Source organism: Triticum aestivum, chromosome 5D (genome assembly GCF_018294505.1).
Source record: "Triticum aestivum cultivar Chinese Spring chromosome 5D, IWGSC CS RefSeq v2.1, whole genome shotgun sequence".
Lineage (NCBI taxonomy): Eukaryota > Viridiplantae > Streptophyta > Magnoliopsida > Poales > Poaceae > Triticum > Triticum aestivum.
In genome coordinates this window covers 500,473,305-500,478,660 of record NC_057808.1, presented here as the reverse complement: position 1 = coordinate 500,478,660, position 5,356 = coordinate 500,473,305, and positions in this window count along the sequence as shown.

Genomic DNA, 5,356 nt, shown 5'->3' with positions numbered 1-5,356 from the left:
TTTTGCTTTGGATCTTGTCCCAGATCTGCCATCCCTCCTCTCCCCTCCCCTCCCCTTGGCTCTCTGTTTTTTGTGGCTGATTTGATGGATTGGAGAAGAAGAGCTCTGTTTCCATATCAGCTTCTTTCCCCAACTTTTTTTAGTATGGGTTCGCAACATTTGTACTCATACACTCGTACGCAAGAACACTCTCCCCGGGGAACATGGCTAGGGTTTTTACCTCCATCTTGAGGGGACTGAACTTGTATAGTTCCTCATGTCACCCCCGGGTCTCGCTTGATATTTGATAAGGCCTTGCTCCTCCCCACTCTCTTACTTTTATATTCTCACCACGACAGTTGGTGCCCACCTTGGGGCTGCACATCTCGTGATCGATGGTGCAGGTGGTTCATTCGTCTTCATCGACTTCCGGCATGGAGCTAATCACGGGAGAGCTGATCTTCTTCGGAACGATTGGTTTTGTCATCGATGATTCAACGCGGATTGCCGAGGCCTTGTTGGATGTTGATTCGCTGTCCGCGTGCGGTGTCACGCACTACCGTGTCGACGACTCTGGCGTGTTGTATCGCCAGCCGTCTGGCCCGTACCAGGCAGCCGGAGGACCCGCGGTTCGTCATCATCAGAAGCGCTCGGGCAAGGCATGTCTTTGTCGTTGGACTCACCATGTTGCTTCAAGCAAGGCCTCTTCCCATGAGGTAGCTATGATTCACCCCTCTTGAGTTTGTTCATGATTTGTTTGTGACAACCTCTGATGATGAGGAGGGTTGTGGGAGCCTTGGTCTGTTGCAGAGGTTTTGATTCCAATCCGTCTCACAGAACGGTTGACTCGTCAGCTGACATGGATGACAAAGAGCAGGGAAATCGGAACACCAATGATGGTAATGCAACTGGCCATGAAGGCGGTGAAGAGCGTGTAGGAAATGGTACCCGAGGTGGTGCCACAGATCTCACTCAGGAGCAGATAGCTGTGTGGGCTTAGGATGCGGAGCAGGCCCTGCAAACACCAATTGACACATCAATTCGTGAAGGTTTTCATCTTGAGGCTACTCGTTTAGCCACCTTGGCTAAGAGGTAGTGCTTAAGGAAATTAGATGTCACAACCCAGAGAAGAGGGGAGATCGAGATGAGAAAGGGGATCGAGATGCAGAGTAGGTGAGAGGAGAGCTTGGAGAAGGGGAAAGGAGAATCGAGATCTTTTCCATTTCATGCTCAGCGTCTTGTCCACGGTACACTATGTAGCCGCCCACTTGGGCTATCTCACACCCACACACGGCCTCAGGCCCAACACACACTTGCTTACATGGCCTCTGGCCCAATACGTCTAGCTAGCCCTGTTGCAGTTCAGTTAACTGAACTTCACTTTCAGTCCGCTGCAGATGTATCATCTGCAGGCGTGACATTGTCCCCTCCTTGAGAAGCAGCTTCCTCCCAGATGCAGGCCGACGGATAACGTTGCCGTAGGATGTCGTAGTCCTCCCAGGTGGTGGCCACCGGTGGCATGTTGGCCCACTGAACAAGCAATTGGACGACTGGAGCGTCTCCCTTTTTCATCATGCGGCGATCCAGGATGGCGATTGGTTCAGACTCGCCAGCGGCGAGGTCCGGTACCCTGGGCAGTTCCGCGAAGACAGGAGTATAATCAGGGGTGAAAGGCTTCAATTGGGAGACGTGGAATACCTGATGGACGCGGCTGTCCGGAGGCAGCTGCAGTGGGTATGCCAGGGAGCCAATGCGCTCGATCACCAAGAACGGGCCATAGAACTTGTATGAGAGCTTGCGGCAGGGGCGGTTGACGATGGAAGATTGAGCGTACGGCTGGAGCTTGAGCAGTACCTGCTCTCCCACATCGAAAGCGTGCTCGGCACGGTGTCGATCCGCCTGCTTCTTGAAACGCGCCTGGGCGCGCGAGAGCTGCACACGCAACAGGTCGGTGTGCGCAGCCCAGTCCAGGTCACCGGAGGACGCGTCGGCAGGCAGCGTGGGAGCTGAGTTGAGGAAGGCCTCCCAGGTTGGGCTCAGTGTTGTAGAGCGCCTTGAACGGAGAGCACTTCAGAGACGAGTGATGAGAGGAGTTGTACCAGAACTCTGCCGCCGACAGTCACTTGCGCCATCGATGTGGGGTGTCGTGGACGGCGCACCGGAGATACATCTCCAGGCACTGGTTGACGCGCTCCGTCTGCCCGTCCGTCTGCGGGTGATGGGCGGTGGAGTACAACAGCTTGGTGCCTGCCGCGGCGAGCAGTTCGCGTCACATGGCGCTAGTGAAGATCTTGTCCCGATCAGAGACGATGGAGAGAGGTACGCCATGCATCTTGATGACGTTGTCCCAGAACGCGCGGGTGACGTGGACCGTGGTGAAGGGGTGACGAAGCGGCACAAAGTGCGCGAACTTGGTCAGGCGATCGACGATGACCATGATGGAATCGCACCCTTCAGATTTGGGTAATCCCTCGACGAAGTCCATGGTGAGATCTTGCCATGGCGCTGTAGGTATTGGTAGGGGTTGGAGCTTGCCCGCCTGGTGCGTGTTCTCATGCTTGGCATGCTGGCAGACAGTGCACTGGCGAACAAAATCCTCAACGACACGCTTCAGACCCGGCCAGGCAAAGAGTTTGCGCACCCTATGATATGTTGTTGTGGTGCCTGAGTGACCTCCCACGGCGCTGTGGTGGTGAGCAGTGATGAGTTTGGTCTGAAGTGCTGAGTTGGCGCCGATCCAGAGTCGACTGCGTTGCCGGATTACGCCTTGCTGCAGAGTGCGCCCTTGATCGTCAGTGTTGATGACAGCCAGCTTGGTGAGTAGTTCTTGAGAGTCGGGGTCGGTCTCGTAGGAATTGGCGACTTCTTGAAGCCATTGTGGTTGGCAAATGGACAGTGCGTCGAGCTCCAGGAGGTGACCGACGCGGGACAGCGCATCGGCAGCACTGTTGTCGACGCCCTTCTTGTAGCGGAAGGAGAACTGCAGCCCCACCATCTTGGACATGGCCTTGCGCTGGAGATCGGTTACCAGTTGTTGATCATCAAGTGCACAGAGACTCTTGTGGTCAGTGACGATCTCAAATGGAGCTTGCTGCAGGTACGGCCGCCACTTATCGATGGCCATCATGACGGCGAGAAATTCCTTCTCATATGTGGAGAGCTTCTGATTGCGTACTCCAAGAGCCTTGCTGAGGTAGGCCACTAGATGGCCATCTTGCATAAGCACCGCGTCCACGCCGGTGTCGCACGCATCAGTTTCGATGGCGAACGGGCGCGTGAAGTTGGGCAGTGCCAACACGGGCGTGCTCACCATGGTGCGCTTGAGCATGTCAAAAGCTTGCTACGCCTTGTCGTCCCAGATAAACCCTTTCTTCGTCAATAGTTGCGTCAGGGGCTTGGCGATGATGCCGTAATGGGGGACGAATTTGCGGTAGTAGCCCGTCAACCCCAAGAAGCCGCACAGCTCGGTGGGCGTAGTGGGCACGGGCCAGGACTGCATGGCGCTGGTCTTGCTGTTGTCCGTAGCAACTCCCTCTTGTGAGATCACATGTCCAAGGTATTCAATGCTTGTTTGTGCGAACGAACACTTGCTGGCCTTGGTGAATAGTTGATGCTCGCGGAGAAGTTGCAGCGTGAGGCGAAGGTGTTCCTCGTGTTCCTGCAGGTCAGTGCTGAATACCAAGATGTCATCCAAAAATATGATGATGAACTTACGCACATAGCGGCCGAACACCGTGTTCATCAAGCACTGGAAAGTTGCCGACCCATTGCATAGGCCAAATGGCATCACCCGGAAGTGGTAGTGGCCATGGTGTGTCTTGAAGGCAGTCTTTTCCTCGTCCTCCTCCCGCATGCGAATTTGATGGTACCCAGCACGTAAATCAATCTTGGAGAAATACTTGGCCCCTGCCAATTCGTCCAGGAGCTCGTCAACCACAGGGAGGGGAAACTTGTTCTTCACTGTTGCAGAGTTGAGTCGTCGAAAATCGACACAGAAACGCCAACTGCCGTCCTTCTTCTTGACCAGCAGGACCGGGGCAGCGTAAGGGCTCATGCCGTGCACGATGACACTGGAGTCGAGCATGTCATGTACTTGCCGCTCGATTTCATCTTTTTGTGCCGGTGAGTAACGGTATGGCTTGGTGTTGATAGGTGTGGTGTCGGGCTCCAAATGAATGCCATGGTCATACTGACGACGGGGTGGCAAAGTAGTGGGTTCAGCAAACACGTCTTCAAATTCAGATAACACCTTCTGAATATTTGGGGGAACAGGTTCAGGTTGTGTTTTGTCAGTCCGCTCGACGGTAACCAAGGCTGCTCTCCAAATGTCATTCGCCACTTCCATGCGATGCAACTCATAGGCATCCAGTTCCGAGATGCGAGGCAGGTCTGAAGATTTTACTCCTTGCAGGTGGACAGTTTTGCCGTTGACGTCGAATTGGATCGTCTTCAGTTGCCAGTGACAGAGCATGGGGCTGTGCGCTGAGAGCCAGTCGATGCCAAGCACTCCATCATACGCGCTCAGCGGCAGAACCCGGAGATCAGTATGGAAAGTGTGCCCTGGGACCTGCCATGCCAACTGGTGAACAATTTTGTTACAGTGCAATCTCTGACCATTGGCCACTCGAACTGTAACCGCGGGTAACTCCTCTATTCGAGCAGCGATCCGGGCGGTGAACGTTTCACTGATGAAACTATGTGAGCTCCCCGAATCCACCAGCAGCAGCATAACCTGATCACCCACTTGTGCATGCAAACGGATCGTAGCAGGGCCTTCCTCGCCTGATATAGCATGTTGAGACAGAGAGCAACATTCAGGCTCTTGCGCGACTGGTGCGTCCAGCAGCTGCAATGCATGCACCGTGTCATCAGACAAAATCTCGCCGAAATCGCCCACTTCAATCATCAAAATCTGTCCTGTGCGTTTGCACTGATGCTCGCGGGAGTATTTGTCACCACAACGGAAACAAAGGCCATTGGCACGCCTGAATTCGCACAGTTGACGTTCCCGGGCGTACTCGTCCCCACCCAGACGCGGAGGCGCCGCTGCTCGTGCTTGTGTGGGAACTGGAGCTGCTGGTGGAGGAGGAGGACGGCCCACTGGAACAATGCGATGGCGCGGCAGACGCTGTTTCTCCAATTCCTCTTCCTGGATGCGCGCAAACACGGCTGCTCATGTGATGCTGGAGGGACTTTGCAAGCGCACCCCAAGCCGTAGCTCGTCTTTAAGTCCAAGAAGGAACTGTGATATGAAGAATTGTGTGCTCAAGGTTGGGTCCAGGGACAAGAGGTGATACATGCGGGTTTCGAATTGTTGCCGATAATCCTGCACACTCCCTGTCTGTCGTAACTGAACCAATTCGTGCATTTGTGTTTC